General features: G+C 39.5%; 1 protein-coding gene across 3 annotated transcripts in view; it reads right to left on the reverse strand.

Moving 5' to 3' along the window:
• The window catches only part of RFTN1 (raftlin, lipid raft linker 1), a 413706-nt gene that overhangs the window by 103337 nt on the left and 295471 nt on the right, over positions 1-14898 (reverse strand). The window lies entirely within an intron of this gene.

A 14898-nucleotide genomic window follows, 5' to 3' on the forward strand; every position in this document is an offset into this window, starting at 1 on the left:
CCCTCAAACAGTGATCATATGGCGGGAGATACCAGCACGACAAAGGGTCTGCAGACTGTATAAGTGATAACAATTACATCCAGCGACTCACAAGTGATGTCTTCTCTGATCAGTTTACTTTTCCTTTTCTCCTCCATCTGGCCCAGACCATCATGTAAATTTCTCCTAGCCACAACTCATCTTTGCAGAATCCTATATAGTAATTAGACCTCCCCTTCTGTTCCCCCATATAGTAGTTAAGGCCCCTCTGTACTCCTATATAGTATAAGGCTCCCTCTGTCCCTACATACAGTAGTTCAGTCCCCCACACTGCCCCACATCTATTAGTTAGAATATTTCAGCCTATATCCTGATCTAAATATTTCTCCTGTAAAATGGTGATTTTATCAATATAAATAACCAAGTATATAATATACTAATATACAACTTATATAAAACTATAGTAAATTTCTGGCCTTGATTGTTGATTATGTAAACAATAAAAGCACCGGTGACCTGAATAACATGCGTAATCTCATAATGGCACCTGTTAACAGGTGGGATATATAGGACAAAAAGTGAATGGTCATTGAAGTAGACATGTTAGAAGCAGGAGAAGTATCTCATGTAATATTCCATGAATATTAGTGCCCAGGCAAGCGATAACTGTGTGGATGAAATAAGTCTAGGGTTTAAATGTGAGTGCAGGTGTAGTGACCGTTGAAAAAAAATTATATATTTTATTGTCATTTGCCAATAAATTTATATATCAATAATTGATTAAATAACACTTTAAAAAAAAATTTAAATAAAAAAACAACAACCATTTTTGTGGTTTCTACACTAGCATAGAGCTGGTGTGAAATTCTGAACATGTTCCCCACATTGAGTGCATGACTGCTTGGGTTATACTGGGCTGTGTAGATGTGTAGTACACAATATTGGGCAGGTATTTATAATTCGTGGCTGATCTGCATATAATGTCTATATGGACCTGGTGATAAAACTAAGAGAAATCAGCGAAAGCTCTAATCCTCTAAATCTGACCACAGAGATCTGCTAAGAAGAAAGACAGGAGTCAGGAAACTAAACCTAAGATACAGTACAATACCTATAATATGGCATAAGTTAGGAAATACAAAATGATATGGCATACGTTACTCAAACAAGCAACTGCTATCACTTTATACATATCTGCACTACAGGCTCCCGTTCTGCCTCCAGGTACAACATATGTTTCCAAGCATTCTAATTAATTTGGCATTAAATTGCAAAGTTTATAACAATCAGGTTAGAGTGCCCTAGGTCCAGGAATATTATGTTTCAACATCAATTCAATTACTTTGTCTGTACACAAATTTTACTAAAGCAGTGCATATACTTTAGTAAAATTATCTTACTTTTAGCACAAATATTTACAAAAAAAAACGTTAATGGAATTATGGGGGAGACAACCGTAAGATGCCAGACAAATAATGTATGTCAGTTGTCACCTGACTCTCAGACACATGAAATGAGTTGTAGTTGTAGGATGGGAAACTAAAAACAAATGTGTGTGATGATAGATGCAACTGTAGTTCTAAATAAAACATTATTAAGTGTTACATTTACTACTGTAAGCTAAGGGAGTGTTTCAACTTTCAGTTTTTTATGCAGTTTTCAAGGCCAAACTAAGACTGGAGTTAACCCCTTAAAGTGTACCTGTCGTTAACAAAAACTTTTTAAATAATGTAGATAATACCATTATATGTACCGTATAATTGTAATATACATTGGTTAAAAAATGTGTATATTTTTGTCCCTACAGCTATTGTCTGTGTGTCTCTGTGAGGAGTCCAAATACAGGAAGTGAGGGTGGACAAGCAGGGCTCTGTGCAGTGAGGACAAGCAGAGCCCTGCATGTCCTGCCCTTACTTCCTGTATTTGGACTCCTCATAGAGACACACAGGAAATAGCTGCAGGACAGCATTTTTTCACCCAAAAACATACAATATTTTTAACCAATGTATTTTACAAATATACATATAATGGTATTATCTACATTATATAAAACATTTTTGTTAACGACAGGTACACTTTAAGGACATAGCTCATTTTTCACTTTAGCATTTTCGTTTTTTCTACCTTACCTTTTAAGAACCATAACTCTTATTTTTCCATCTACATAAAATGTATGAAATAAAAAAATAAAAACACCTGGAACACCTCTTATAAAGAGGCCAATGTGATCTATCCAAACCCAAGGCCCCAGACAATACGTGATACAAGTCCTGCTTGCTTCAATATTAAATCCCTTCAGCATAGGCCCCTTTCACACTACAGGTAGGTAAACAATGTGCATGCACAAATTTTTGGTCCGGCAAAAGTAATGGTGAAAAAACGTCCGTTAAAATTTAACATTGAAGTCTATGGAAAAAGGATGTTTAAAAAAAAAAAAAATATATATACATCTGCTGTCATCCGTTTTTGTCCGTTTTTTTAACATCCTTTTTTGTACTGAGCATGCTCAGAACAGCTTTACAAAAAAGAAGGTGAAAAACCTGATTAAAAAAAGGATGTAACTGGTTATAACGGAAAAAAAATTACGGATCATGGTCATCAGCTATCATCCGTTATTACCAGTTATTGCATCCGTTTTTTTTTTTTCATCCGTTATTCTAAAATAACGGAAGTAAAAAAGCAGGATGATACCTGTAGTGTGAAAGGGGCCTTAGAGAAAATGATGACATAATAAGTAGGGACTCTCTACTTGTGAAATTCAATATTATACTTTGCAGGTTTACTGAAGGTGACCCCTTAAAGGTTTTTTTTCAGACTATAAAACATATATGTAACCATAAACTGATGCAATTTAATGTCTATTTGAGCCTTTCAGCTACTGAAGGATATAGTTTTCATACAAAATGCTTTGGGCCTTTAAGTATCTGCTACTTACAGTGTATTTGGAAAGTTTTTAGACCCTTTTTTTTTTTTTTATTATTTTGTTTGGTTGAGGATTGGTGAAGTACTGCAGTGATGTTTGACCTTCTGGACGTTTCTCTCATCTGCAGACATGATCCCTGGAGTTCAACCAGAAGGACCATTGGGTTCTTGACAACCTCTCTTTACCAAGACCCTTCTCCCTCAATTACTTACGGTAGTTTGGTTTGGTGGCCAGCTCTAGGAAGAGTCCTGATTGTTCCGATCGTCTTCCATTTAAGAATCAGTGAGATCACAGTGCTATTGGGAACTTCAGTGCAGCAAAAACTCTTTTTTTAACCTTTTTTCCATATCTGCATATCCACATAATCCTGCCTTTGAGCTTTACAGGCAGCTCTTACCTGCTCATAGCTTAGTTTTTGCTCTAATATGTATTGTCAAATGTGAAACCTTATATAGTCTGGGGCATGTCTTTCCAAATCATAAAGATGGTCAACCGAAGTGGGAAGCCCCCAGAGCTATTTCAAGTGTCTTAGCCAAAGATCTGAGTCCATTTAAAATTTAATTTTTTTTAATTAAATTTTTTTAATAAATTAGTTATAAAAAAAAATATGTGAATTTTATATTCACATTCTTATGAGTTATTTAGTGCAGCATGATTGGGGAACATATTTTTTTATTTTAGCACAAAGGCTGCAAGATAACAAAATGTGAAAAAGTGAAAGGGTCTGAAAACTATCCAAATATTGTACATTCTCAATCCTACTTCTTTTCAAACCTGGAACATATGCAGAGCACCTTTTATATTACTATGTGCTGAATAAAATTCTTATTCTAAATAGATGTAAACATTTGTTTATAAGCAACAATAAAAAAAGATTTGCACAATGAATTCATTTGAAAACGGAGCGTGTCAGAAATCATTTTTAGCAATACGGTTTTGAAAAAAAAACATTCAGTAACTAGGAGTAAAAGAAAATCTGCGTGCAGTGTAATACATTTATTCCATCCGAACAGTCCATCTTCATTATCTGGAAGTCAAACGACTGTACTCTTTGCTAAGGCAAACACAGAGCTGATTCAGAAGATGAATTCATCTAAGATGGATCATCATCACTGGTCATGTGTTTTCTATTATAGGATCAGCGCTGTATATAATGTACTCCTCGGAAAGATAGCAAAATGCAGACATCTGATATACTGATACAGATACTAAGTGCAAAATGCCATCATTTGTTTAGTTTATCATGTAACCTTTCAAACATACTGACAGGTGCATTTTATTTCAGTACCATGGTGGCGGGGGCCCTCATCAATATAACAAACCAACCTCCACAGATTTCAAAATATGTATTTTATTTTCATTCTTTGGTATAATATTTGAATATGTTGCACAGGTGATACATTTTATTAGTACAGTGGTCCCTCAACTTACAATGGCCTCAACATACAATAGTTTCAACATACAATGATCTTTTCTGAACCATTGTAAGTTGAAACCAGCCTCAACATACAAAGTTACGGACAGTCCAGATCTGTGAAATGTGTCAATGGCTGGAAGAACTGACCAATCAGAATGGGCAATTTACTTTTAAAACACCTGTATTACTGAAGTGCATGCACTGACTGTTGTCTGGTAGCGCCCCCTACAGTACAGGGAGGTATTACATGTTCTGTACTACTCTTTACCTGTATTACTGAAGTGCATGCACTGACTGGTGCCTGGTAGCGCCCCCTACAGTACAGGGAGGTATTACATGTTATGTACACTTTACCTGTTCCAGGGTTACCTGCTCCTTTGGACACCAGGTAAGGGCGACTCCATGTTACTTTTTTAGGACATTGCGTGTACTGTACAGGACCCTGAAGAAGCTCCTGTCCTCTACATAAACAGTGTTTCCCAAGCACGGTGCCCCCAGCGGTTGCAAAACTACAACTCCCAGCATGCCAGGACAGCCTTTGGCTCCCAGCAGATCTTTCTTGTATATGTAAGGATTTGCTTTATCTATATTAGTTATTTACTTATTTTTCTTTAATTCTCCCTTTTTCCTATTTTTGGATGACATTTTGGTGCCTTTAGAACCAATTACAAGGTTTCCCTAGAGTTCTGGTCTCAACATACAATGGTTTCAACATACAATGGTCATCCCAGAACCAATTAATATTGTAACTTGAGGGACCACTGTATGTAATAATAACAAAAGTAACAATTCACCTTTTAAAGTGGTTATCCAGGGGAACTTTTTTTTTTTTTTTTTGAATGCCCATTCCACATTAGAAAGAAAAATAAACCTGTACTTACCTCCACTATTCCCATGGTGTGCCTTCATGGTATCTTGTTCTAGTCCCAGCTGTGATCTTGTTCCTGAGAGAAATTTTAGCTGAAATGCTTGGGCCTGGAGTGATGTCGGGGACCAGAGTATCATACTGCCGCACAGCCAATCACCGATTGGGGAGGGGCATCTCTGAGCCCATTGATTGGCTGAGCAGCAGTATGACACTCTGGGACCAAATGTAAAATATTCTCTCAGGAAGAGGATTGCAGCTGGGACCACAGCAGACACCACAGACACTGCAGGAGCGCTGGAGGTAATTGCAAGTTTTTTTTATCTACTGTAAAATAGGTATTCCTTTAAACTCCCCCCTACCCCTGCTAGATATGCACTTTAACCTATCAGTATGTTTTTAAAGCACAACTGTCATCATTTATTACCCCCCAGACTACCACAATGTTGTTACAGATGACCATACAGTGAGTTTAACCTTACCTTTATGGCTGCTCTTCCCTCTTTTCTGACTGCCGCTTCTTGCTAGCTCTGACGTGTGCGCGCCACCGCCCTGCATTGACAGAGCGCATACACGGGAGCGAGCGCTTGCTCTATCAATGCAGGGTGGCGGTGCACGCACGTCAGAGCCAGCAGGGAGGGGCGCATGCGCTGTGGACCACTGGGTCTTCCTACACAGCGGTCCCAGTGCTGAAAGAGAGGAAAGGCATGGCTATCCAACTGTGCCTTACACTTCTATTAAAGTATTTTATAAGTCAGAAAAGAGGGAAGAGCGGCCATAAGGTATGGTTAGACTCACTATATGGTCGTCTGTAACAACATGGTGGTAGTCTGGGGGTAGTAAGTTATGACAGTTGCGCTTTAAGTGTGAAAGGATATCTGAGTGCCTGGAGGAACCCCACGCGAACACAGGTATAACATAAATCCATAGAGATGTTGCTCTTGATGGGGTTTGAACTCAGAACCCCTTAGCTGCAGGGCAACAGATCAAACCACTGTTCCCATTAAATAAACTTACATTTAAGCACTAGTGCTGTCACATGTGTCACATGACGCGATTTGGACGTAGGCAATAGAGAATACTGTAGCTTTAAAATTACAACAAGTTATAGAAAAAACTAATGACAACTATCTAACAACACTTTTGCCCAAAAGACATATTGATTTTCGGTCAGTTATTATGAAGCTACCACACTGGAATATTATCCTATTATGTCCTATTGTGTGCAATTTATAAAGTAATGAATTACACCAACTGTGATCTGATAAGAGGACAAAGAAGTATCACAACTTTAAAACTGCAAACTAGCTCTCCTCCAGAAGAAAATTATCTCCAAAAGGAAGAGGCACCCATCTATAGACAAGCAGTCTCAGGGGTCTGGCATTTTTATCCTTTTAGATGAGACTCTGGTTTGATTTATATGTGATAGTTCTCCATACTTTTTCCCCATTACAGATGCATTGTCACAAATACAATAAATACTGACGTGTTGCAGCTATAGTTATTCTAAGACTATCTCTAATAAATGTCTTTTGAAAATGTTTAGATTTTTTTTTCCTTATATTTGGCTGTATAATTCCAGCCACTAGATGTCCCCATACAGGCTAATTTGATATTCAGTTCATGGCAGAGTCATCTATGTGCTCACACCATGTCATCTGGGTCCATGTCGCAGGCACTAGGAGAAAGGAAGTGAAAGCTGACCTGGCTTGCTCAAGGACATGCCCCCCCTACTTAGGAGAGGAATGCAGGAGACCTGAGAAGCACAATCGGGCTGTTATCTGGCCAGAACTAAAGTCAACACATATAAAAGTGGCAGGAACATAATCCAAGTTACAGAGCATTATTCTGTTTTTTTTCCCTTTTTTTTTTTTAATTTTCCTAGTAACAGGTAAGCTTTAAACACTGCCAGAAAATAAGTCTCCACGCATAAACTGGGCCTCTTCAACAAAAAGTGTAACCCCAAAAAAACATAAATCAGTGGTCTCCTGATAAAAGATGCTAATTTGCATACTTTTTTCCCCATAAAATGATTCCTGAGAATAACTCTTCATACACCAAAGTACCCCTTTCCTGGGACTCTTTAAGAAGGAATCTTTCATGGAGGACCAACTAGATTGTTTACAAGAGCCAATAAGTGAAGAAGTAGATGAAATGATGGCAAATAATGTGAGTACTACTACTACTACCTAACATCAGGAAATGTCTTTAATCCCTCTGGTTCAGAAAACAAAGAAACGGGTAAAATACCAGGAATGAAAGAAAAAGACTAAAAAAAAAAATCTCACATTTGGGCAATACATTGTTAATAAAACACTAGATATCTTAGAGCCTTCTACCACTTGATAGATTTGTCCTTGCTAGAATATGATTTAGCTGAAACAAATGGCTTGATGACATTTCAGACTCAGGGAGTGCAATACAGACAATGTGACTGATCATTTTCCTTCAAGTGCTTGTTAGTCACTGTCTGTACCATGGTGAAGATGTACATCTTGACTATTCGGTGGTAATGAAACTTTAAGAATTGCTATTAATTCAAAACAGATTGTTGTTATAAGAGCATGTACAGAAAAGAAGAAGTATGACTTTCCTTCCTATTATTTAATACACCGTATACATTGAACATTTGAAGTTAAAGTACAACTACCAGTAAAGGTAAAGGTAATTCTTTATAACCATTCATTTCAGTTGACAGGAATATAGGACTGCTGGCTCTCAAAATTGGTGATCGTCTACCTAGTGCTTATTGGATCTCCAGTTATCTGTTACCTGAATTTACTGCATTCTTTCTGCTTGGTTAATTTCAAACATGTAAAAGTTAGTTTTTGACAGTTTTAATTTAACCACTTGGGGATGCAGGGGTACTCCGCCCCTAGCATCTTATCCCCTATCCAAAGAATAGGGGATAAGATGTCAGATCGCGGGGGTTCCGCTGCTGGGGACCCCCGGGATCTCCGCTGCAGCACCCCTCTATCATTACTGCACAGAGAAAACTCGCTCTGTGCCTAATGATGGGCAATACAGGGGCCGGAGCATCGTTACATCATGGCTCCGCCCCCTTCATGATGACACGGCCCGCCCCCGCAATACTATGGGAGGGGGCGTCCAAATTTTGGTGCACTTTTTCTCCTTTTACCCCTTATGAAAAGGTAAAGTTGGGGTCTACACCAGCCTGTTTGTGTAAAAAAAATTAACATTTTTACACTAACATGCCAGTGTTGGCCCATACTTTTTATTTTCACAAGAGGTAAAAGGAAAAAAAGACCCCCAAAATTTGTAGTGCAATTTCTCCTGAGTACAGAAATGCCCATTATGTGGACATAAAATGCTCTGCAGACACACAACAAGGCTCAGGAGTGAGAGCGCACTATGTACATTTGAGGCCTAAATTGGTGATTTGCACAGGGGTGGCTGATTTTACAGCGGTTCTGACATAAAAGCAAAAAAATTAATACCCACATGTGACCCCATTTTGGAAACTACACCCCTCATTGAACGTAACAAGGGTTATAGTGAGCCTTAAAGGAGTACTGCGGAATCTAAAAATTATTTTGCATTTAGTTTACCACCAAAAGTTATATAACTTTGTAATATACTTGCATTTCCGAATTTGCAGGCATCCTAGTGCTCTCCCCCTGGTCCGTCCGACAGGAAGCTCAGCAGTTCTTCTGAAATACTGGTATTCGACCACCATTAGCTTCTATTACGGTGGCCATCTTGTAGTCGGCGTCTAATAACTCCCAGCATGCCCAGCGGTTCATCGCTCCCTTCCCAGCCCGTTGTCAGTCTCCCCACAGCAGCTCCCCCTTCATGAATATGCATGCAGACGCAGCCTCCCTTCCGAGCAAGGGCAGAGCCCGAGGTCACACATCTGCAGGAGATAATTAAGCCACGCAGGATGGAGAGCGCAGCTCTGCATAATACAAGAAGACAGTGCAGGGGGAGAATGAGGACGTACACAGCTCCTCCCCTCCCCCGCGCTGTACACACAGGACCTAATTCATTACGGGGAGGTTTCAAATTTTCACGGGGGAACCCCAGAGTGGGGGAGGGGAGGGCAATGGGGCCGTAATTTATTATAATTTGGGGAGTGGGCAGACCTGTGGAAAAGCAGAGGGAGGGCAGTAGCGGACCGGACATTATGCTAGGGCATTGTGGGAGATGTAGTCTTTTACACTACACTCCCTATGCCCTGTACCCGGAAGTGACTGGCATTTCAGACAGGCGTAGCGGAGGGACAGCTGGACCGAATCGCACGAAAGTGGCCTCTAGCAACAGGTATGAGCCTGGGCTATATTTAGGGATTAATATAGTTCTAATTGGTAGTATCGGAGTTCTCCTTTAACACCCCACAGGTGTTTGACAAATTTTTGTTAAAGCTGGTTGGGAAAATGAAAAAAAAAATATTTCACTAAAATGCTGGTGTTACCCTAAATTTTTAATTTTCACAAGGGAAAATAGGAAAAAAAGACCCTCAAAATTTGTAACCCCTTATTTCTTCTGAGTAAGAACATACCCCATATGTGGACGTAAAGTGCTCTGCGGGCGAACTACAATGCTCAGAAGAGAAGGAGCGCCATTGGGCTTTTGGAGAGAAAGCTTGTCCAGAATTGAAGGCCATGTGCGTTTACAAAGCTCCATGGTGCCAGAAGAATGTAATTGTTCATTTGCACAGCCCACAGGTCCACTGTTCTGGCACCACATAAACGCACATGGCCCCCAACTTCCATTCCAAACAAATTCTCTCTCTAAAGGCTTTTCTGAGCGTTGTAGTTTGCCCACAGAGCACTTGACGTCCAAACGAGGTATTTCCATGCTCAGAAGAAGTGAGGTTACAAATTTTGTAGGGCACCAGCAGAAAGAGACTGAGAACCCCTAAATTAGTTGTTTTTTAGACAAGTTAAAGGGGTTATCCAGGAAAAAACTTTTTTTTTATATCAACTGGCTCCAGAAAGTTAAACAGATTTGTAAATTACTTCTGTTAAAAAGTCTTAATCCTTTCAATAATTATCAACTGCTGAAGTTGAGCTGTTTTCTGTCTAGCCATAGTGCTCTCTGCTGACATCCTCTGCTTGTCTCGGGAACTGCACAGAGTAGAAGAGGTTTGCTATGGGGATTTGCTTCTAAACTGGGCGGTTCCCGAGACATCAGAGAGCCCTTAGACAGAACAGAACAACTCAACTTCAGCAGCTGATAAGTACTGAAAGGATTAAGATTTTTTTAATAGAAGTAATTTACAAATCTGTTTAACTTTCTGGAGCCAGTTGTTTCCCAAATTGTCCTAGACTTTACGGTCAAAAGTCGTCAGTGCAGCTATTATCTTATATTCTAAAGATAGCAGTTTTGTTCAATGAGATCCCAAAGATGCCATCTGTGTCTGATTTAAATTTTACGCAGCCTACTTCAGAATCCTTTGATTATAGGCTGCTGTTTATAGCCGGTCATATATTTTCATATCACTCATTTTACCAGTGATTCCAAATATTATATTTTTATGCTATTTCATGCTGTAAAACAACTTTCTTACTTTAAGAGTCTCACAGTTTATAATTTTTCAGAATATTTAACACACACACACACATATATATATATATATATATATATATACGGTATATATATATATATATATAAATAAATCCTCAAAGAATTGCAGCACTACTTCACCAGTCCTTATGGTGCCAGCACCCTCGACTCGATCACAGTCCCAATAGATATCTACAAAAATGGCGCAGCATTCCAATGCAAAAAACGTGAATCTAAGATTTATTTTATTTTCATTTTTTATATTTTTTTATTTTTCATTTTCTTATATTCATTATTTAGCCTATTATTATTATTTTTGTTTATATTATTCAACACATTTTTTGGGCGTATAGTAGTGTAAGTACTTAGACACATAGAGATGTTTTTTTAGATAAACCTAGATTAATACACAGAGGTTTTTGTAGATAAATTTATTCACACATATTATTAGGGGGACATAATTAGTACACACATTTTGTCAGACACAATATTATTCGGGAGATTTTTCCATGGATCCCGCTTGCGCATGGTAGCGTCGGCAGTATCCATTGTGATGTGCAACCTGATCACAGTCCAATATCTTTGCTAGGAATCAACTTAAGCCCGGCAGCATTAGGTCACGCACAGTCATGTGAGTATGCTGCGATCATGGGTTCCGAGTGAGTGCATGACTTGTCACGTGCCCCGGATGCGACAGACTTGGAGCATGGTTGCAATTCCCATGCATGCTCAGTTCTATTGTTTAACAGCCAAGACAGTCATTTTCTTTAACTCCTTCAGGACAAAGGGCGTACCTGTACGCCCCTCGCCCGTTCCCGGTGTTTAAAACGGGGTCACACCGGGTCGGTCCTGGCTGCTAACGATAGCCGGGACCCTGGGCTAATTGCGTGCGGCACCGATCGTTGTGCCGTGCGCTATTAACCCTTTAGATGCGGCGATCAACGTTGATCGCCGCGTCTAAAAATGAAAGTAAACACTTCCCGGCAGCTCAGTCGGACTGATTGGGACTATCGGGATGTCCCAATCAGCTAGAACGCGAGCGGAGACCCCCTTACCTTGCTCAGTCGCGTCCGATCGGCGTTTGATTGCTCCAAGCCTGAGCTACAGGCTTGAGCAATCGAGCCCTTATCTCACTGATCCATGCAAAGCTATGGCTTTGCAGGGATCAGGGTAAAAGATCAGTGTGTGCATTGTTATAGCTCCCTATGGGAGCTATAGCACTGCAAAAGAAAAGTGAAAAAAAAAGGTCATTTAACCTCTTTCCCATAAAAAAAAGTGTAAATAAAAATAAACATATGTGGTATCACTGCGTGAGGAAATGTCCGAACTATAAAAATATATTAATTAATTGAACCGCACGGTCAATGGCGTACGTGCAAAGAAAGCCCAAAATAGCATGAAAATGAATAAAACGCGATCAAAAAGTCAATACAATACAAAAGTCAATACAAAAATGGTACCGATAGAAACTTCAGAACACGGCGCAAAAAATGTGTCCTTATAACAGCCTGTATGTGGAAAAATAAAAAAGTTATAGGGGTTAGAAGGTGAGAAGTACGACAAAATCATACCTATAAGCCGGCAGGATATTGTCATGTATCAAAAGAGGCATGGACTCAAGGGACAGGGACATAATACTCCCCCTTTATAAAGCATTGGTACGGCCTCACCTGGAATATGCTGTTCAGTTTTGGTCACCTGTCCATAAAAGGGACACTGCGGAGTTGGAAAGGGTGCAGAGACGCGCGACTGAACTAATATGGGGCATGGAACATCTTAGCTATGAGGAGCGATTAAAGGAGTTACAATTGTTTAGTCTTGAGAAGAGACGTTTAAGGGGGATATGATAAACATATATAAGTATATTAATGGCCCATACAAAAAATATGGAGAAAAACTGTTCCAGGTTAAACCCCCCCAAAGGACGAGGGGGCACTCCCTCCGTCTGGAGAAGAAAAAGTTTAGTCTCAAGGGGCGACACGCCTTCTTTACCGTGAGGACTGTGAATTTATGGAACGGTCTACCTCAGGAACTGGTCACAGCAGGAACAATTAACAGCTTTAAAACAGGATTAGATACATTCCTGGAACAAAATAAGATTAATGCTTATGAAGAAATATAAAATCTCATCCCTTCCCCAATATCGCGCCACACCCCTACCCCTTATTTCCCTGGTTGAACTTGATGGACATATGTCTTTTTTCGACCGTACTAACTATGTAACTATGTAACTATATAAATAGGGTATCGTGGATTTTTTGGTAAAATGACTAATGTCACTGCAAAGTAGAATTGGTGGTGCAAAAAAAAAGCCCTAATATGGAAATTTTATTTGCAAAATTTAAAGCGTTATGATTTTTAGAAGGTGATGAGGAAAAAATTAAAATGCAAAAACGGAAAAACCCTTAAGGGGTTAACACAGAGCGGGGTGAGTGGCTCCTATATTTCTAATTGTATATTTGCTGCAGCTGTATATTATAATATGAACACAATCCAAAGACAAATGGCAGTCGGCACTGCTGTGCACCTGTATGGGTAGTGATGAATCCCTCTCAGCATGTGTCTCAGTCCAGCGGTATATCTGCTTCGTGGTGCTCAATCTTACACGAGAGTGCAACTCGATATGCAAGGAGGAGATGATGGCACTCACGATTCTGCAGTAAAAACTCTTTATTGTAGTCAGGTCGTCTCACAGGTATGGCCGACGGGCCGTTTCTCGCTAACAAAAGCGCTTTCTCAAGACCAAGGTCTTGAGAAAGCGCTTTTGTTAGCGAGAAACGGCCCGTCGGCCATACCTGTGAGACGACCTGAGTACAATAAAGAGTTTTTACTGCAGAATTGTGAGTGCCATCATCTCCTCCTTGGGTATATTATAATATATTTCGGGCCATATGGATTTTCATTGTGCATTGTCACTATATTATGCACTTTGATATGTACTCAGGTACTCATATGTTTACATGTATGGCGCACTTTATTTGTATTATGTGTGATTTTGAAAGCTTGTACATTATTGCTTAATTGAGGTTAATGATTTCACTGGGTATAAAGACCCTCCTATTTTGATGTATCACCATGCTTGAAAAAGGCTCCATTAGGGACCTGAAACTTTGCTATTCTCTTGTGACATGGGGAAATAAATTCACATTTTTTGCATTGGAGTGCTGCACCATTTTTGTGGATATATATATATGTATATCTCAGCATCTGTTTGGTTTGCGCTGAAAAAAAATCAGCAAAATCCTGAAGATGAATATAAATGCGATCATAATGTTACACATATGTACAAAACGGAAGCATATGCTAGGAGACATCAAACACAGGAAGGACAGAGGTACAAAGGCCATACCGCCTAAACATTGTGCACTTCTCTGAAATAATAAACAATAAAATCCTGTCATCGATCTCAAGTTTCTGCATAGTTCTGTCCTATATATAAATGTTAGGTTGGATTAAAGCCCTCACGTACAATAACATCATCACCTAGAAGAAGGGTCAAGCTAACAGCTCTCACACAGACACAGATCCACAGATTTCTACAGAACCCTGGAAAGACCACATCATCAGGCTATGTCCACATGGGAGAATGTCCGCGCAGAATTCCGCGTGAATATTCCACATGGACATTCTGCAGCAGCAGAGTCCCATTGATTTCAATGGGATTCTGCTGCCCTGTTCACATTTCTGCACCACATTTTTTTGCCATGGAAATGCTGATTCTGGCGTCTTCAGAAAGAATAGTCACGTCTATTCTTTCTGCGGGGTCTGCAAGAAAATGTATTGCCATCTATGAGAACAACGCATTTCCAAACGGTCCTAACGCCCACCGATTAGTCAAATGTGCAGAATGATGCTTTTCATGCGGACATTCCGAATATTTTTCGCCCATGTGAACCTGGCCTAAAGGTGCATTTACACAATGGGGAAGAGTTCTGAAAACTGGTGATAAAGTAAAGTGAAACAGTTGCCCAGAGCAAGCAACCCTCTTCCAGCACTTATTTTCCCCAAATAATAATAATTTTATTTATATAGCGCCAAAAGATTTCACAGCACTTTACAATTTTAGTATCAGACATAGCAATACTACACACTAACCATTCAAAAAGAAGGAGTGAGGGCCTTGCTCGTGAGAGCTTACAGATTACGAGGCAATAAAACCATATTTCCACGGCAGAATTTCCGAGCAGA

Source organism: Hyla sarda, chromosome 5 (assembly GCF_029499605.1).
Source record: "Hyla sarda isolate aHylSar1 chromosome 5, aHylSar1.hap1, whole genome shotgun sequence".
In the NCBI taxonomy this organism is placed as follows: domain Eukaryota; kingdom Metazoa; phylum Chordata; class Amphibia; order Anura; family Hylidae; genus Hyla; species Hyla sarda.